The sequence below is a fragment of the Heterocephalus glaber genome, unplaced genomic scaffold (assembly GCF_053883595.1).
Source record: "Heterocephalus glaber isolate CG9 unplaced genomic scaffold, H.glaber_assembly_v1.0 deba00001465, whole genome shotgun sequence".
NCBI lineage: Eukaryota > Metazoa > Chordata > Mammalia > Rodentia > Bathyergidae > Heterocephalus > Heterocephalus glaber.
Genome location: NW_028258312.1, coordinates 10,781,670 through 10,803,744, shown reverse-complemented (window position 1 = coordinate 10,803,744; position 22,075 = coordinate 10,781,670).

The following is a 22,075-nucleotide window of genomic DNA, read 5'->3' as shown; positions in this document are numbered from 1 at the left end:
AAACTCTTTTGCACTGTAATTTTAACTTTAAGTATCTTTTACTGTAGTTTAAAATTACATCACAAAATGTCAGTGAGTAAATGTATAAGGAATGAGAGGTCTTGTAAAATTTGGTAGTCATATTAAGACACATTGAAAAATCTGACCACTCTGGTTAAAATTATTTCAGAACATTTTCTAAAATATTTTAAGCATTTTTATGGATAGTTTGATTTTATAAGAATTGATACTTTTTAAAGTAATTCTACATCCATGTACCATACTTATAAAATATTACATAAATGACTTTAATATTAATGAATTTGATCATGTTGACAGTAAATCAAATAAAGAATCTTTAAATTAGATTATCTAATTTCTTATTTTTATAGATTATTTAATGCTGTTACAGGCTCAAATGATTGGTTCCATGCATTTTTGAGCTTTTATACCTATACAGCTTTATTTACAATTAGAAAAGATTATATGAGACAAAAAAAATCTTGCTCTTGGTATTAAGCTGAGGTATAAATTTATCACTTATTTTTAGTAAGTGAACTTTGGTTTAGTGTGTTTAGTTCAAGAGATCCTTTAAGGATATAGTTACACTTTATGAACCTAGTGATCAGTAATAGATAAAGTAATTTGAATAAAAAGGCTCTCCAAGTTCAATGTATCAGTAACTCTCCATTCAAAATAGTGAAATTCAAAAGTAATTTATTTCCCAAGGCTTGTCCTGCCTTTTCCTCCCTTAATTTAGGCTAACTTTGATGATCCTTTTACATCAAAAATAAAAATTTGAACTAAATTTATTACCCTCTTAGCAAAGAGATTAATGTTTTAAAAATAAATGATCCCCCAAGCAATAATTTCAGTCATAATTAGATGAACCACAATTATACTACTACATTAATGTGAATTTCATATCAGTGGCATAAGTAACAGTTCTCTGAGTTAAAAAAATGTTCAAAATTGTTATAAAACATATAAATTATTGATAAATGGCTATAGAATTTTAGGGCTTGAGAAGATATTGAAAATAATATAGTATAGCAATGTCCATTTTCAGCTGAAAACTAACTGTTTAAAAAATGACACAGTATATGACAGATAGAACTATGTTTCCTTATTTCTAGTTTTGTGCTCATTCTTCCAGCTTTGATTTTTCAATAAATTGTATCTCAAGAAAGCCTGTTCAGTTGATTTACTATTAATGTATATTAAAAACATGCAAAATTCAATGTAAATTCTTACACTTCCTTATTTATGTTAATGGCACCACCAGATTTGTAATATTGAAATTAACTTGTACTTTCCTTACCTGGAAAATGATTCATCAAATCATTATAATAACAAACAATATGTAATACACATAGTTCTAAAAACTGCCGAGTCATCTCAATTATTCTCAAATGAACATGTAAGGCAGATAGTACTGTTCCTATTTAGATGGGGAATGATCTTGAAGAACTATTAGAACTTGATCATAGGTACATAGTTAGGCACTAGTGTACGCCAGGTTTCAATAGAGAAAATCTGATGACACAGCTGACCCACTGCACTGAAAATGTCTGATTTACCTTTCTTCACTTTCATTCTTCTGTGAAGACCTGATTTCACAATTAAGTATTGTCACATGACTGAGGGGGGATGTGGCTGAAAAGTATACTTAGACTAAAAAGACAGCTGATATAATATTAGTTCTTTTTGGGTTGACAGATAAGCAAAGGAATGATGTGGATTAGATTTTTGAAAGGCTAGAAATCTAAAATTTATAAAAGGATCAAGGGCCAGGGATGTAGTTCAGTTGTGCGGTGCTTGTCTGGCAAGTGTGAAGCCCTGAGTTCGATTTCTGGTACCAAAAATAAAAAAATAAATAAAAATTAATAAAAAATAAAGGATTGAAATGGAGTAAATTGAGATTTTACTAACAAGATATGCTTTATTATATTTCATAGCTTACCAGGTGTAGTATTCCTTATGATAGTTGTCATTATGGTCAAAGTAATTTGTACTTTTACTACTTCTTAAAATATTTCCATCTATTGAAATAGTCCAGTGGTTATTTTACTTAGTATTTACTTGAGTCAACTAACTGAAGTTTTTATATCCAATCAAGGTTCTGAATAAACCATAGACCACATTTGTATTTAGTTGACAGTTATTTCTAAACTTGTATATGGATTATTGAATAAAGCTGTGAGTAAATAAACTGACAAGAGACTTCAAACTTCACCTAGAAATAAGTATAGTCTGACACCCAAACTTTGTCTTATAGAATGTACTAACATTAGGCCAATGCTAAAATGCAATTTCTCTAGAAGGTTAATGATTTGCCAATATTGAACTCTAACTTACAGTAGAAGAAACTATCTGGAAATTTATTTGAGATCAGTTTGGCTTTATTCAAAATTTCCATCAAGGCATATTTAAAATTTAAGCCACACATCATAATCTCATTGATGAACAAAACAATATAATAAGAACTGAACATTCCTAAATTTCATCTATAAATCTATCATAAATTTATTTTATGGAAATTGGTAATAAAATAATCCATGTTGTACAATTGAACCAAAAGAGTGACCTCTGTGCGTTATTTATTCCTTTACTATGGGCGACAATCAACTCAGAAGTGCAATGACATGAAACTCAAATTTATTCACATCTAACTTCAGTACTTAAGTGTCCCCAAATGTACATATTAGATGGCTTGGTTCCTGAAGTGGCAGTATTGGGAGATTCTTTGAAGCTTTTAAAGGTGAGGCCTTACAAGACGAACTCAAGTAAATGGGGCCATATTTTCCAAAGGAATTGTGGGGCCCCAGTCTCTCTGCTTCCTGGCTTAGATGTGAGCAATCCCCTGACATGATGCATACCCACTGTTATGTGCTACTCTCAAGGGAATCCCAAACCAATGAGCTACCTCATGCTGAATTGAACTGCCAAAACTGTGAGCCAAAATAAACACTGCTTTACTTCATAAGTAGTCTGTGTTGGGTATTTCATTGTTGTTATATAAAGGTGACTGATAACAATTATTTTCAAACAAGCAATGTTAAGCCAGTAAATTATGATACCTACCTTGCCTACCTAATGAAACAGTAATCTGCCAGCCACACTTTAATACGCCTTAGGGTTCAGAGTTATCTCCCTTGGATTTCTGTAACCTAGACATCACCTTGACAGGTAAACACTTTCTCCACCACTGCTCTTCCAAGGGACATTCCTTGTCCTTTTCCCCTTCTGAGTAGCAAGGCAGCATTGTAGCCCTTGGATATACTTCTGTTGTGAGGGATACCTCAGGAATAACTCCTCTCACAAAACCGTCAAAACATCATGCAATAAAGCTTGTGCTTGTGTCCCCTGCTCCTTGGCCTCGTGCTTATAATTTTCCTTAGCAGTTTCAAAATCCCTCAAACAATCTATGGATTTTATATACATTTTTGGGGTCTCTGAATAATTTATTATACTATGCAATAACATAATGGAATATTTTAATTTTCTGTTAACATTATCGTGAGTGAAGCTCAGCTGGTCCCACCACCCAGAAGGAAGCTCCCTGCCTCCATCCCAGGCTCCTAGGGCAGTGATTTTGTGTAATACCAATTCAATATTTACTTTATGTATTTTAGTATAACTGTAATCCCATATCAAATAGTATTACTTTGTTTTTAAATTAGAACATAAATTAGAGTATCTCTCAAGATTGTTTTGTTATATTTAATTTTAATGTAGAATTTCCATCATGGATGTTTAGTTATTTACTTTTTCTCTTTTACTGAAAATATCATACACATTTTTCATACCTGTTATCATTCTCTGAATTACTTCAATTTTTTCTGTATAGGAATCACCATTTTCAGGTGAAATGCCCACAGATAAAATGTCAACTCATCTAGAACTTGGACACTTGATTTTTAAAAATCAAAGATCCTGTCACTTGTCTTGATGGAGACTTTATATTAGCTGTCACTTGCATTAAAACTTTTCTTCTCCTATTGGACCAACTACTAAGGGTTTGAAAATATGGGATAAGGCAGTTTTGCCTTTGGTAGCTTACCGCGGTGTGCACACTAGTGGAATAAGATCATGATTTATCTTACGTGGATTTTTAAGATGCTGAAAATGCAAATGCTTTTTCAAAATTTTATTTACTAATATTCCTGCAAAGCTATTATTCTTTTCAACCATGGCTTTGCAATCAATGTAAATATGTCCCTTTAAACATAAAAAAATGGATATACTAAAAAATAATTTAGAGGAGTTTTGGATCTTTAAGACACTCTCATTACTAAGATTCCTGAGTTACATATGAAGATTACTAGAACGTTTATATTTAGTATTTCCATCAATAAAATAAAAATTTGTTTTTCCTAGGTGTATTCCTCTCTTTGGGCTGCCGTAACAGTACCGCAAATTGGTGATTTAGAAAAACAGAAAATTTTCTGTTGTAGTTCAGGAGGCCAGAGAGTATGACAACAATTGTTGTATAATTCTCCTGGGATAAGGTACTCAAATGTGTTATGCCCTAGGACATCACTAAATTTTAGTGCTTGTAAACTGTTTCTACTTGTAAACCATGGAAGATAATCCCATATTTGGTAGATTTTCATTAGATCATGGAAAATTGGAATACATTAACTATTCTGGACTAAATTGGTTCATTGATTCAATAATATCAGAGTAAGAACAATTCTTACCTCTTCTGAGGATTTCTCGTGTGAAACTGGATAAGTCACCTGCCAATCTAAAAATTGTGTGGCATACATAAAGAGATAAAACTCTAATTGCAGAGAGAAAATTTGTAGATTTTGGCTCAATTTGTTCTTAGTGCATTTTTTATTTTGCTACCAAGATAATTAAAAACAATGAATTGTCTTGGCTCTAGGTAAGACCTGAGCTGTCTAGGTAATTTGTCTCGGTAATCACAGCTTCATTTCCAGCCCATCAGTGACTCCTGAAGGCACGAGCTTGGTGGTCATAGAGTTTTCTAACTGTAGTCTTCGGTGTTCTAAATAATGGCTTGCCGTGAAAATGATACAGATCCATTCTTTCACTAGTTTATCACATTAGAAAATGGTAAAATTCCTTTGACTCTTCAAAGAACAGCTATTTAATAGGTATAAAATACTATTATATTGTAATCTCTTTCTTACGGCTTGAAGTACCACTGTGTATTAAGTGGACATCTGCATTTAGCTTTTCATTATGACTTCTAGATTATTTCTTTGAGAGGTTAAAACTAATTCAGCTCCTATCAATAGATATGAGTAGTTGCAATTGCCTGTGCCCAAGGACACTCATGTAAATCAAATGTTAATTTCATCTCTGCAAGGTGCCATTAAAACAGCAATAAGCTGTCTGCCCACATTTCAGCTTTGTGAAGACAACATGTATTTAAATACTCTCTTTTATATCCTTGGCCTTCTGCTCACTAGACAAATTTCTATTCAGGAGCATTTTTACTGCCAATGTCTGTCCATCTTCTCACTTTTCAAAGCAATACCCAGTGCTGGGAAAAGTCTTAATGGCTGCTGACACACTGAGCAGTAGTTCAATATCTATATTCTAAATGCTAATGTGTTGAATATTCTGCTTATACATGGGTTTTACAAATGAAGTTAATCTCTGAGATGTGGAGTTCACTTTTAAGGGGGGAAGAGTTATTACATGCCATAGACGATATTTGGACTTTAGCAAGAAAAATAAATAAATAAATAAATTAACATTTTTATTAATGCTGTAATAGAAAATACTATTCCCAAGAGAACATTTTCCAGGTACAAGATTTGAAGGAAATTTCCTTTAAAAAGAACCCTAACTTAAAAAATGATTTGTGTAGACTGTTCAAATCCCATGCAGGGACATGGAATTTTGGAAATCAAATTCACTATTCTGGACTTCCCTGTCTCATAGAGCTCTTGACAGCCTGAAAATGTTGATGTCCTTGAAAATGCTGGTAATGCTTGGCATTATATAAGAAACTGTAATGTGGTTGAAGGTGGTCCATGTGTCTTCTAACTTCCTCGCTGATTTAAATCAATTCCATTCTTTAACAAAATAATATAATACTGAAACTCTCCAATAGATAATACTCAGTGCCCAATATACAAACAAAATTACCAGGCATGATAAAAGATAGAAACAAATGGTTGGAATAAAGGGGAAAAAAGGAAAACATTTGAAACAGACTCATGGGAAAATATAGATATCCACATTACAAAATGGTGGTATTAAAATATCAATGTTGAATACATTCAAGAAAATATATATCAAAATAGAATATTTTGAATAGAACAGGGAAAAATGAAATTCAGTGCTCAATACATAAGATTTACAAGAAATAGACAAAGGAAAGACATACTTATTGACTGGAAGGTATAGCAGGAAGAGTTATCCTGTAGGTACAAATTTCCAATGATGAATGTGACCACAATAGATACCTAAATGTACCAATAAAGTTAATTTTAAAAAGAAATAAAAAGAGCTATTGAGTATTTAGCAATGAAAAAAACTAGGAAAAACAAAAATGATATAGAATTCTTAGACAATCACCTATCCACCCAACATATACACACGAGTATAAATTCAGGAAAAGGAAACCTAGGCATATTATAAGTAATTACCTGAAAACTGAAGGTAAATCATAAAAGTGGTCAGATATGACAGAAAAAAAATATACAGAATGACTTTTCCACAAAATACAAATAGAAGAAATTGTAGTGTATCCTAGATTCTAAAAGAAGATAACCACTAGTGCAGAATTCTTTGTTTCATTGAAAACCTTTCAAAATTAAGGTAAAATATAAACATTTCCTGGCAAACAACAAGTGAGAGCATTCCTACAAATAAATTGTCCTAAAAAATATTAAAAAGCATTATTCATTGAGAGGGAAAATAATCTTAGAAAAAAACCATGAATATGGAGAAGGAAATAAACATTCTTACAAAGGTTAAACAAAAGAATATTTTTTAAAAGTTCATACAATAAAAGAGTAATGTAAAGGTCTTGTGAAGCAGGCTGGGGATTTAGCTCAGTGGTTCTGCCACCTGCCTCACAAGTACAAGGACAGGAATTCGATTCCTGGTAGAAAAAAAAGGATCTTGTGAAGCTTAAAATATGTGGTCAATCAAGTTGGCTTACTTCATATAAAATGCCAAATAGTTTCAAACAGTTGTAGATCATTCTAAGGTTTTTGTATACTTAGATATGTTACAAGTTATAAATTAGAGTAGTGTTAATATATCAAGAATGTAGATTATAATTTCCTTTCTAAATTCTGAGAGAATATCAAAATACACCTAAAATCTAATAGATGAGGAAAATGAAAACAAAATCAACAAAATACTTTGCTAATCAAAAAGAATCCAAAATGGAAGAGATGAAAAAAAAAGAAAATGGCATTAAAAACAGCAAATAGCAAACTGATATCAGTAAAACTTGTTGCTCAATGGCAAATAAAGTACACCAGATATTCAAATAAAAAGACAAATAACATGAATTTTCTAAAAACAACATTGATTATATTAAAGAAAAAAACATAATTACGAGATTCATAACTTTTTCTAAGAGAAACAAAGAGTTATACATTGAAATATTATATAAATTTAAGGTGGTGTCATTATAAGACAGACTATACCTTAAGGCAGCAAGGGTTAGAAGGAATAAAGAGTATAGACTACAGTTTTAAAGATTTAAAAGTCCGTAACATAGAAAATAAGAAAAATTAATAATGCAGTTTTAAATTTTGAGAAGCAAAATCTAGCAATTAAGAGTAAAAGGAAAAAATAAGCATAAAGGTGGAACATTTCTACATCTCTCTTTAGAAACTAACAGAATCAGCAAACAAAAATATGAAAGGTTTACAGATGCTTGGACTGACATCTTAAAAATAGACATAAATATATATAAACAATTACACTCAAACTGTTATGATAATATAAAAATTGACAAGAATTGACAGAATGCTGGCATTTGAGAAAGTGTATATATATATATATATAAAATCCATAGATATTTCAATATTAAGCAATATATTTCAAAACACTGAAGTTAAATTTAAAAACAATAATAATTTATATTTGTATAAATGGTAATCTTATATACATATGAATATACATCAAAATTTTGATTATGATTTATTTTTACATGTTTATGTTTATGAATATATTTGTACTTGTATTCAGTGTTGACTATCTACCACATCAAAATTAATGAAATGAAAGCAAGACCGTACTTCAAAATATATATATATATACTAGATGGATAGATAGGTATTAAATGGTTAATTACTATATGCATTTTTTAAAAATCTGAAAATAAGTTATCTAAATTTACATCTCAAAAAGTTATAAAAAAAATAAAGTACCTTGCCATCAAAGTAGGAGGAAATATTAAAAATAGTCCTGAAAATGAAAGAAACAGAAAAGTATACACAATAGAAAATCAGCAGTGCCTAAAATTATTTTTATTTTAATTGAAATTGCAATGAACTCTGATGTCTAAAGGGGACATCATTTTAGATCCTTCACATGTCAAAAAGAAATAATGTGAAGAAAGTTACATGAATTAGCTCAAAATATGCAAAATGAAAACTTGGATGAATACACCTCACCAGCAGACAAAAACAGGAAATGAAAAATTACATCTTCATCTTATTAGTGTTATTGAATACATGGTAGAAATCCTCTGCCCAATGAAACGTAGCTGTTTCAGTGGAGTTTTTTCAAAATATAACCTTAAACACAATGACTATTTTTTTGTGAGTTTACATTAAGAAAAAATTTAATTAAATAAATTGGAAAAAAATAAGCATTTTGTAATTAATTTTTAAGGCCAACAAAGCCTTGATTCCAATTCTTGAAAATAATATTTAAAGACCTAAAATTATAGGCCAATCCTTACAAGAAATGAATTTGAAATTTTAAGTTTTATTCTAAGTGTGATGAAAAGATTTCTGAAGAATTTTGTTTGGTAACACTCTTGAAATGAATTTCCTATTATGTGAAGAATAAATTATAAGGAAACAAGAGTAGAATATACAGGTACAGACTATATTTTTTTTTAAAAAACAAAGTAATCTCAGACTAACTGGAATCAGACTTGGGATACAAATAGAATTTATACTTGGAAAGAAAAAGGACTGTTGGTCAAATTAAACCAGAAAAAAAAAGGTTAATATAAGATGTACAGATGTACATTTTTGGTAAGAAGATAAATAAGATCTATTCTGATCACTTTCCCTTTCTAAGAAAATTAGGAAACACATAATCTGAGAGGAACAAGGATGCTGAAAATTTATCAAAAAATACATTTTAAAATGCACTGGCTAGTGAGATAATTTCCTAGAGAAACGTTAGGTATTATCAGCTACCCTAGTACTGAAGACCAGTTTGAGATTTGAGAGGAAAATAAAGTGACAATTTATTTGCATTCTCTTTTGTATACAAACCACATTTAACAGCTTCACTGCCATCAAGGAATCAGAAAAAGACATAAGCAGAAAAAAATCTGTTTAAAACAGGATTGTATTTTGCCTCCGGAATGTGGTTAAGGAAGAGAAGTGGAGAAGTGTGAAGTACACATGGAAGGGAAGGATTACAGTGTTGAAATGAAAACTAAACAACATAAGGAGAAAATAGGTCCTGGGAAAACAAAATCGTGGGGTCATTAAGGCTGAAACACTGACTCCTTCAACTACTATTAAAGACATTAAATGATCTACAAAATAGGAAGCTGTGCTCAAGCAGTGCGATAATTGTAATAAAATTTATGAACATGGTCCTGTTATTAGAGATGACAAGATCCAGAGCAGTGATTCACAAACAGGCACATCAGAGTGAAAAACACCATCCATCATGGGTAAGTAACTCACCAGCTAGCTCATTGAAGAGTGTTTAGGTCTTCTTGCCCTGGCTGAGTGCAAGAAACGTTTTTTCATTGCAATAACTAAAGATTCTTAATATATTTCCAAGCTTTTCCCTAGGTGTGTGGCAGGTAAAAGCTACTGGCACAGAGCACACAATGGGTGGTCATGGACACATGGAAGGATGTGTGCAATGACTTCTCTCTCAGGGTGCCATGCACTTTTACACCTGTGTCAATGAACTACCTGCTTAAAATGCAGAGGAGCAGATTAACATTTTCTGTTCACTTGTGTTCCAAAATGTATCAAAGTAATAGAAATCACTCAAAATTTATTTTGGAAAAAGAAATATATACATACATATATATATATATATATATATGTGTGTATATATATACATGTGTGTGTATATATATATATATATAGAGAGAGAGAGAGAGAGAGACTGAACCCATTTGCCCTGTTTTACTTGTAATTTTGACTGCATATTTCACAAATGCTGTTTTATGAGTTACTGTACTTTATTAACATGAGGAACTTAATAACTGTATAATTTTCTCTTTGAATGATAAAATAAGTTCTTTTCTATCTTTTTACCAGGTATAGGTCTTGAAGTATGTTTGTCTTGATCCTAAATTGTGTGTTTTGTAGGTGTGTGTGTGAGAGTGGTTGTGTGTGTGTAAAGGCTGAATGCTTTTACCTAAACATATTTTCTTTCAAATGTCCATACCACTCCTTTTTCTTTTTTAGAAATTCCATTTTATTCATTTAAATATCCTTGGGTCTTAATATAACAAATTCAGTTTAGATGATAATTACATTAGGCTTAACGAAAAAGAATATCTGACACATACAGGAAAAATAAATATTATTGTAGACAATATCCATTTGTTTTTCTTTATTTTTATTACAAATAAAGAAACTTCTAATAAACTAATATTAATTGAATTCCAGAATCAGAGATATATGAGTTAATTAAAAATATTATGCCTCTGTACATAGTATTAAATATTGTTATAATTTATTTTTAAAGATTATTTTTAATTTGTATGAATAAACTCCTTACATAAAGACTTCAACGTATTAAATATGCATTAGAACTTCTATATTAGCTCATTTGCTTCTAATAACAGCATATTTTTCATATATTTAAATCCTTTGAATACACTTAAAGTTCCATGATCTAGCTAATTGCATTTAGCTTTCTTCAACTTTATTTTACTCTATTAGGCTATAAGTATGTTTTTCTATGCCAATTTCTACTGTCTCCAAAATGGTACAAATGGGCCGGGGATTTAGCTCAGCGGTTTTGCCGCCTGCTGTGCAAGCGCAAGGACCTGAGTTTGATCCTCGGTACAAAAAGAAAAACAAAAAAAACCTCAAAATGGCACAAATGTGAGATAACTGAGAGAAATAAAGGCACCTAGTGTATAAAATTTGAAATGTATTTCTACACTGACATATCTCCTTGTAGGCTTATCCGACCATTAGATTAATTATTGCAACTCATCCCAATATTTTATAAAATACTGTTGATAAGCCAAAGGAAGATAAAAGGTGAAAGGAAGATTTGAAAAAGGCGGTACATTTTAATTTGGCTTCCTACAATATTTTAATTTTAACTGAAAGTGCTTAAGATGTTATTCTGGGTTTTTTGAAAATATGGTTAAACAATCATGTTTCCAACATACCTTTTGAATTCTATATGAAATCAGAGGTTATTTTTAATATCATCAAATTTTCCTCTAATTAATTCCTGATGGAAAAAATGAACAAAGTGATTTAAACCAATATGAACTTTTATGAGATGTCAGTAATTATTGCAATAACTTTGGAGTAAAATAAAATTATCCATCCAATAGGCAATGAATTTATACTTAGCATTGCTATGAGTTCACAGGTGTGAAATTAGCCACAAAGGAATTATTGGGAGAAATCCAAACTCAATAAAAATGGACAGGAATGTTATTTTTAAAAGAACACAAAGCCAAATATCTAGTATAGGACATTGATTCAATCCATGATAATGTTCTGTGTCCTTCTGCTATTTTTGTAGATAGGAATTATATTTCTGACTTGTCTCTTTAGTTCTTTTTCTTAGAGAAAGATGACTTTTAGGAGAACTGAACTAGTTTTGTTTTTTCCCTTAACCTCTTTTTATAAAAGCCAAACTATTTTTAGTTCTTTGGTATCTCTATTATTAAATCTTTGTGACAAAGCATATTTTTAAAGGAAACACAGCGGATAAAATGTTTCACAATGTGAACATGTGGGTATTTCTTTAATCCTGCAATAACACACAATCAGTTCTGCACTCTCTCTGAGTGGCCACCTGCCAGGCTTCAGCACACAGCCCTTTAAGTCCCCTGATAGCCAGGGCTTGCTGACTGCCACAACACGGAGGCTGTTGGCAGGAGACCCTCCCAATTTATGGGGCCTTGGGAGCCACAGCCTTGGGCTCAGTTGGAGCAGTAGTTGAGCATCTGCCATGCCAGAAAGCCCAGCATTTCCACTGGCAGCAACATGTCCCTGCCCAGGCAAGCACTGTGGAGTTCAGGGGAGCCAGGAGACAGGAGCAAGGCTGTAGGCAAAGACCCATATTGCCAGGCTGACAATTGCAGCTGCCAGCATCCAGCAAGGGATGTTAAAATACAGCTACATAGGCATCCTATGAAAATCTTTGGGAATATCTGCACTTGAAACACTTCTGTACATCAGGTGAAATGTATGAAACCCCTGGGTCATTAACAGCCTGAAGAACCCTGGAGAAATCATAGTATTCAGGATTAAGTTTGAAGATTAACCAGGAGCACACTTTACTACACAGGAGCACAACTGAATATCTGTGTTCCATTATTCCTAAAATTTTAGTTTCCTTTACTAGGTACTAAATGTCAGACACTGTGTTAGTGCTCTGTATGGATTATATTTTCTATTCTTCCCAAATTTCCATACAAAGCAATAAAAATGCAACTTAAAAGGTGGGAAATTGACCCTATGAGAATTTAGAGACACTTGCTCAGGGTCAAGGCTTGTGGGCCTGGAATTTGAGCGTAGATTTTACTGATTGATACCAAAGTTGATGTGTCATTCTGCTTTTTTGATGACTACAAGTTTCATTTTAACTATTGAGGGTCGTTAAAGCAAAGAAGACATAGACTTATAGAACCTTCTCTACCATTCTATAATTCTGGGTCTTTTTTTTTTAAGGGACATGGAGTAGAATCAAAATTAGTGCTTATCAAATAAATCTTCAATGATCCTTTTAATGCCAAAATTTGGAACACATATTATTCAGGATTTTTTTTTTTTAAATCTCTTTCATTGAAGTTTTGCCTAAATTTGGATAAGATTGCTGATGCCTCTACATCACAGTGTGGGTCAGGGTTAGGCATGAGGAAAATCAATTATTTAAAAAGAGCGATTTGGAAGAAAAAAAATTCCATTTAAATATATATGACCACTGGCCTTCACAATTGATGTGAAAAACTTTGGAATCAACATTATGCTTACTAATAGTGTTTATCCACAAAAAATCTTTACACATGCAAATTATTTAGGATATAAACCATAGGCATAGCTCTTTTACAGATACCATAGCTATACTGTATTCACTAATATGTATATCAACTCTCACTTTTATAAAATAGGCACCTGGCATAAAGGCAGGCTTGTACTATGGTTCCTCCAGAATTCTATGGAAAGCAGATTTGTTAAATAAAGTGTATTTGATTGTGGAAGAGCTTATTTATAAGTATATGATTGTTCATATAATCATTTCTTGGGCCAAATATTGTATATTGTAGAAAAACAGTATTCATTTATTAAGTTACATGGAGTACAGAAGACACGAAAGAAACATATATAAAAAGCTGAAATAATGGTTTTCCTAAGATCTGCATTCTTTATAGGTGTTGAATTGCCATGATTTGAGAAGATATAAGGTCACATTAATGCAGGTGAGATGGCAGTGGAGGGAGAAAAGAAGTGACCACAGAGCTGACTTACTTGAGACTGGGACTCTTCCAATACTTCTGTCTGTTTTTAGGGCACTAAATTGAAGCCAGCTATCATCATCACTCACAGTTGTCATGAGAGTTTTTCACTTCAGATATGGATGACTCGTTGGCACTGACATAGCTATTTATTCACTCATTTCTTACAAGTCTGGCATAGTGACAATTTGGTTACTGGCCACTTCTGTACCTTATATCTTTCACATTAACATTTGTTATCAAGGATGGGCAGGTTTGAATACGGACTAATACTCTGTCATTCATATTGAGTTTGAGACTATCATAATCTAATTTTTCTATTGTTCTCATCAATCTGTGAAGAAAAAAAAAATATTCAACTGAAGTAACATTATCGTGGCCTTTCATAATCAAACCTCAGTTGCTAGGAAAAGACTTTAAAATTCAAATTGATAGCGCTCCCTAAACAGCTGAGGAATGCATAAATAAAAGGATTAAGAGGGAAAAACTGGATTGGCTCTGGGTGACATTTCTAATGTTCATCTGGAATCAGGATGCAGCACAGCGATTCCATTTATTGAGTCAAGATTATGTTTGTGGGAGGTACATGGTAGTCAGGGCTATTTAGAGAGAGAAGCAGAGAAACTAAGAAAGGTTTTCTAGGTCATGTATACATACATTCTCTGTGGTGTCTCCAAAAACTATGTAAAGTAATATTATCTCTTAGACTGCCAAACCATAGTAGATACTGTTGCAAGCAATCTTGCTGTAGACAAGCAATATACAAATATAATTCAGTCAAAGTATTTGTAAATTCCTTAATCAACCGGTAGTTTTAGGTCTATACAAAAGCCACGTTGTTTTCAGTTCTCATATCAATTGCAGGAAGATGTATGATTATGAACTTTCCCTAAACTTCTTTCTGTGTCACAGCCATGAAGATCATTAATTGAAGGATTGATTATACAGGGAACACTAACTAGGGCTAGATTGTAATTCACAATGTAACAATGGATTCTGATGATTCTGGACATGAACAGAATGATACATATAAATACAAATACGAAAATGTCTATTCAGTATATAATCTGTGTAAATAAAGATTCTCTTGGAATTTCTAAAATGATACAAACAAATGTTAGGTGTGGACATTTCAGGTATGGATTACCTGACACCTGAAGTGGAGTGCCAACTTAGCTGGCTTTGATGTCTCTCTAGGGGATCGAAGCAGTGGATCTTTGGGTGTGTCAGAGTGGGTCATGAGGTTTGACACTGGGGTCTATAGCTGGTTCCTCTCTGCTGTCCTTTCATGCTCTGTATCCTGGCCACAAAATCTAGGCTGTTTTGTTCTCCCATACCCTTTTGCTATGATGTTTCTTTTTTGAAGTCCCCTGAAACCATTAAGTAAAGCAAACCTCTCCTCCTTTAAGTTGTAGTTGTTGAGTTCTATGTCCCAGCAGCAGGGTAGTTGACTAATAGAGAAAATTGGTATCAGAAATGTGATTGCTGTGACTATATAGCATCAGGTAGCTTAGAAGTCTTGGAACTAGTTTGTGGGAGGAATTTAGAAATGTTTGGAAATTTGAGTTAGAGAAGTCTTAGGCCTAAGCAAGTAGAGTGTGTTAAATAATTCTGGTTGGAATTTAGAAGATCAGGATGCTGACAGAAATTTGGATAGAAAAGGACAGGCTCAGAAGGATTCAGTTGAGAATACGGATTTCATTAGCTATTCTATTGTATGTTACACAATGGAAAAAAAGTTGGTTTATGTTTTGTCCATGACCTGAGACTTTGTGGGAAATTGAATTAAGGATGATGAACTAATTTATCAGGTGGAGAAAATTAAAAGGGAACTCAACAACCAGGATGTGGCAGAGGTACTGCTGAATGCTTTTAACCAAATTTATAGTAGGGTTTGGAGGGAAAAAAGCAGAAGAAAACATTTTTAAAAACTTAAATTTTGGCCCATGGAACGATGTATAAAGTTAGGGCCAAAAAAGTGTGGCATTGAAAAGATTAGTGCCAATAGGGGGGAAAACGTGCTTTGTAAAGGGATAAGAATAAAGATGCCTTGAGGGTATCTCAGAAATCAGCAAGCTCATACCCATCAAATGATCAGGGGTACAAAAGTGTAAATCTTTCCTTTGAGAAACAGGTCCCTCAGAAGTGCCTCTGGGGGAATCTGTTCCCAGAAATTCATTTCACTCTGTGGGAGCCAGGCTACTGCTCTTACTGACAGCAGACCTTGAAGTTGTCCATGACAGGTGCTGGTTTTATCAGCTTCCAAATGCAAGAGTTGTATTGTGGGGAGGCCTGGCAAGGAGTGAGTCCCTGAGCAGAAAGTGTGTGAAGCTGTGGGAATGAAGCAAATGGTGATGAGGGTCCCCAGGAACTCAAAAATGTCAGGAACACAAAACATGTACCCAAGAATGTTGCAGGCTATGGGTGGAGCCAGCCCAAGTGACAGATCATGGGCTGCAGCAAAGGAAGCTGTGGAGATAGCAATAACCAAGCCCTCAGAACAAATATTTTACCACTTTGTGCCTATTTGTGCTAGGTATGGAACTACAGATCTTAATGAATATGTTGGTGTGATACGCTTTTGTTTTGGTCCAATTCTTTTCTATCCCGTTATTCTTCCCTTTTGGAATGGGTGTGTTTACTCTGTGCCATTGAACTTTGAGATTAGGTAACTTGCTTTTATTTTTACAGTGGTACAGCTAATAGATTGCCTTGAGTCAGAAGAGATTTTGACTTGGGTTTTGAACAGTGCTATTAACTGTTGGGACTTCCAGGAAGGGCTTATTGTGTTTTTAGTTGTATGCAAGATAGCTGTATAATGTTAGCTTTATTTGGGAATTATGTATGGTTTAAGCTGATGCATGTGTGTGTCAAGTAAAGAAGTGGCAGGATGTGAAGACAAAGGTAGATTTTCAAATTGATTGGCTTTGGGGTCACCCTAGATGATTGGTGGACCACACACATGGATCCATTTGGATGGGTCATAAAAGCCTGATGTTGGTCTCTATATCTGGTCACTCACACCTTCCTCTCTGATACTGCTCCACTGCTCTGAGAAGTTATCACTTTCACCAGAAAGGAAACATCTACAAAGTTGGGGCAAGGGAGAGCATGATTGCTGAAAAGATTAGTATTAAAAAGAATTAAATTACTTTGCATCAGGAAAATAGGAAAGATGTCTTGAAGGTATCTTAGGAATTGATCAGACCCCATCCTGACAGGCTCAAATAAAGGGATACACCATTTAATTGAGACTGTTTTGAGAAGAGAGCCCTCTGTTGTTTTGAGAAGAGAGGCCCCTTATTCAGGGCCACTTGAAGAAGTGTTTTCCCAAGTTCTATCATCCAAGCACTCAGAGGCAGCTACAGCTGTGGTCCAAAAGTCCTGGCTACTACTCAAGACAGCGGCCAACTTTGTTTTCATCCACATGGTGCTGCTTTTTCACACATGAAGAAAGCAAGAGTTATGGGGTCATAGAGGTGTCCATGCACATTTGAGAACAAAGCCTGGAGGGCTAGGCAAAAATATTTGACAAGATCATAGCCACTGCAAGGAGTCCCTGAGAAGGTGGAGTTTGAAGATGCAATAGTGAAGCCAAAACTACAGTGAAGACCTCAGGAATTTGGAGATGTGAAGAACATGATTTGAAGGCAATGAATGGAGCCAGCCAAAGAGAGAGACCATATGGGCTGCATTGGCAAGACAGTTAGGACTCACATCTCACAATGCACCCCCTGTATTAGACATGAAATTACGAGATTTAATATTTGCCTTGCTGGGTTTTGGTCTAGTTTATTCCAATTCCTTTCAATCTCCCTATTCCTCTATTTTGGAAAGAGAATATTTGACCTGTAGCATTTTATCTTGAAAATATTTCCCTTTTAGTTTTTGTGTCTTTACAAAGGCTAACAGATAAGAGTTTGCATTGAGTCTTGAAGAAACTTTGAACTGGGACTTTTCAGGAATGCTGGAATTATGAAGACTGTCATGACTTTTACAAATAGACTAAGTACATTTTGAATAATGAGATGGACATGGATCTTTTCAGGGGCCAGGGGCAGCACACTAGATTTAGATCTAAAATGCCCCCCAAATATCTTATGTGCTCGGAAGGTGATTGAAACATGGAGGTGCTATACTCATCAGTGGATTTCTTTATTGATGGGTTCAGCAGCTGAACCTACTGTTAGGATTTGGAGTCTGGAAGAGAACATCAGTCACTGGGGAATGATATAGAAGGGTGTGTTGCTGTCCTGTGCTCCTCCCTTGTCTCTGATTCCTGGCTGCCACGGATTGAGCAACCCAACCAAGAGGAAGAAGGACTCTTCTGATGTTGTGGCATTTCTGCCTTGAAGCCAACCAACCATGTACTGACTCATCTAAAATGTGAGCCAAAATAAACCATTCCTCCTTTAAGTTGTGGGTATCAGCATTTTGTCCCAGTGACATGAAACTTACTAATAAGGGAAGAAGATAACTAAACACCCTGTCCACAAGAATGTGAGCTGCCTTTATGGTAGCCATAACCAGGGTTCCATTTGACAAACGGAAATAAAGGTATGAACAAGTTCCATTTTCTTTTTCTTTTATCTTTTCTTAAATGACTTGTATATCCAGGATGTGAATGGCAGAATTTACCTAGGAATTGGAATGCATAATTTCCAGGGAGATAAATTGGCTGTTTTAAATGAGAAGTTATTTTGAGGGTTTTAGCTTTCAGAAAGTCTGAGGAGGTTATGCTATCGGTACAATAGTGGTCGCCGTGTTAGATCATGGAATTGAAAATGGATTAAGGAACTGGAGGAAGTGAAAAGAGCAAGATGAATTGGATGTCTTTCTGGGTCAAAAATAACATTTAGTAGTAATTGACCTGATGGAATAGAGGAAGCATTGCTGTTCCAGGTTAATTAAGAGTAAGTGGATGGATGAAATTTTCTTATTTGGAAAATTGAAAGTAAATTATCAGTGCCTCCAGACTCTACAAGCACTGTGCATGTAGCTTATTTTCCTGGATGCAACCAGGGTGCAAAAGATGCTTTGCTGTCCTGTTTATCTTTTATTTTCAAGCTGTAAAGCAGGGAAGTAAATATGTCAACTTTTGGAGCTAAAACTCTTCAAAGTTTAAAGAAGGTGAGAAATGACAGATGCCCAGCATCTCTCCCAGGACTCATTTGACACCTATGCCAAAGAGTTTGAGACCAAGTATAGGGTTATTCTAATTAGAAATTGTTCTCTCAAGGCACATCAAAATTCCTGCATGCTATCTAATTCACAGCCATTAAAATATTTCCTTTTTGTGCATTAATCCTGGGCCAAAAAGAAGAAAATAAAAGGTTATAGGGGTTTCTTGGCTTAATTAGCCCTAGACTTCTCTTTATTTAAACAAGACTCCAGGATGTTATCTTTCCAAGAAAAAAAAAGTCAAGTGTTGAAAGTATTTTGTAATGCAAAAGTTTTAAAAAATACATGATTGGTATATTATGGAAGTAAAAATATCTACTGTTCAATAAAAGTAAATTGAGATTTATTTCCCAATCAATCTTGCTTTTGACAAATAGATAGGATTAGTTTAAATAAACAATACTGTCACCTCCTTCTGCTCACTTTTGACCTGGAGAAATTTCTTGCAAAAATAAGTGATTTCCATCACCATTAGAAAGACAGGAGTTATAGGATAAATGTACATGTTTAATAGTTTCTGGCAGTTGTATATTGAGACTTTTACTTAATTTTCTTTATGTGTAGCAAAAGTTCAGGAATTTAAATGCTTGCTTTGGCAGGAACATAATTTACTAGTTTGAAAAGAAATCAATTCCAAGGTATAATTACTGTGAAAATGCAGATTCCAAAAAGATGGATCTATGTAAAAAATTATTTAGCATTTTAAAAAAGAGAAAGTGTATACAAATGCCCAGCAATTGGAAAAAGGAATAGTTTTGTGGTAATGTCCATGGTAATCTGAGTTTATTGTGTCATATTATTCTCTATTATTATTTTAGTTAAGTCACAGGATGCTTATATAGAACAGACTGAAAAGAAAGAGGCTAGAGACAGGCCCATAGTTGATACTTCTAGGTAAGTTTATTTTGAAAAAAATACATATAACACAAACATATATTTACATATATGTAGAGAGTTATATTTATGTGTAATCAAAACAATGATTTTTTATGGTAATGAAGAAAAGTTTGAGTTAGTATTTAACATACTACTTTGCAACATTATTTACAAGTGTCAGAAAGATTTAGTGATAAAACCTTCTGTAGATACACCACTTCCTCTGATGATTTAATAATGTTGAACATCTTTTCCTATATCTATTGGCTTTAATAGGTCTTCTGTTTTAAATGGGGTTGTGTTATTACTGTTAAAGTGAGAATGAATTCCTTTAATTTTTTGTATGTTAACCTCTTATCAGATACATGGTTTGTAAATATTTTCTCTTATTTTACAGATTGCCTTTTTTGTTTTTTTTCTAAAATCCTTTTATTGGTACATTTTAGGTATACAAAACATTTATATTTATCGTTGGGTTCTTGCACCTGTACATGATGTATCTTGATTTTTATTTTTCCCCATTACCTGTGCGCCCTTCACCCCCTCCACCCCTCCCTATTTACATAGACTTTGTCTTTTAATTTTGTTGATTGTTTCTTTTACTGTGCAAAAAGCTTTTTACTTTAGTGAAATTCAATACGAATTTTTCTTTTTGCTTGCTTGTGCTTTTGGTGTTATAATCAAAAAATTATTGCCAAGATCAACATCAAAAAGCCTTGTCTCCACTATGGTTTTATCAGCTCTATAGTTTGAATGTTTTTGTTGCCTCCAATATGTATATTGAAATTTAGTCCTTTAATGCCATAGCATTAAGATGTATGACCTTTTAGGAGTGATTGAGCTCTTGAAAGCTCCACCCTCTTGGGTAGGATCAGGTAACCTTATAAGGTAACCTGAGGCAGCTCATCCTCTTTTCATACCTTTCCACTTCACTTTGTGAGGACACACCACCCCTCCACAGAAGAGGATGCAGCAACAAGATACTATTTCAGAGATGGAAACTACACCCTCACCAGATGTCTTAGTCATGTTCTTGTCACTGGCATAAAATCCTGGAGACCCACACCTGAAGTAGGAGAGCTTTGTTTTAGGTAATGGTTTCAGACCTTAGTTGGCTGGCTCCAAGCAGAATCAGGATGACAGGGTAAGATGCAGGAGAAAAAGGTACTCAATCCATGGCAGAAAGGAAGCAGAGAGAGTGAAAGGAGAAGGCATGGAGGGAGATAAACACTTCCAGGTCATGTACCTAGAGACACATCTCTTCTAACCAGGCCCTATGCTCAGCTATGACCTGAAGAGTGTATTAATCCACTGCTGAGTCCAGTGCTTCTATGATCCACTCACTTTCCAAAACCCCCACATCTGGATACCTGAGGCTTTTGAGGAACATTCTATATCTAAACAATAACGCCCAACATCATATCTGCCAGGAGATTGTTTTTGTATTCTCAACCTTCAAAATAGAAAGAAATAAATTTATCTTCTTTATAAATAATGCAGTTGTGGCATTTTGTAATAGCAAGCAAAAATTCTAAGACAGTCTTTATGTTTATTTCTAGTAGTTTTATCCAGGTCTTATGTTTATGACTTTAATCCATTTTGAGTCAAGTGTATGTGGATGCATTGTGTACGATTTGTGTCTGCTTTCATTTTTTCACTTGTAACTAACTATTCCCAAACCATTTATTGCAGAGATAGTCTTTCAACATTGTTTATAGTTTGGCTTCTGTGGAAGATGAGTCCACCATATAAGCTTAGTACATCTCTAGGTTATTTATTTTATTCTACATGTCTAAGGGTCTGATTTTATTTCAGCAGCATGCCTTTTGGATAGCTCTAGATGTAAAATGTATTTTAAAGTCAGTGTGATTCCTCCAACTTGTTCCTCTTGATTTAGATTGCTTTGGCTATTCGGGAGATTCTATGATTACATATAGTATATAATCATAACTAATCATAGCTTTAGATTATAATTTCCATTTTTGTGAAGAAATGGCATTGAAGTTTTAGCAGAGATTGCATTGAATCTATAGATCACAATATTAGTAGAAATATTTAACAATATTTCATATAACCTGTGAACAGAGAATATTCGTGTTTTCAATGACATGAGTCAATTTCATATTTTTCAGAATATAAACTTTGTTACTTTCTTGGATAAAATTATGTCTAAGT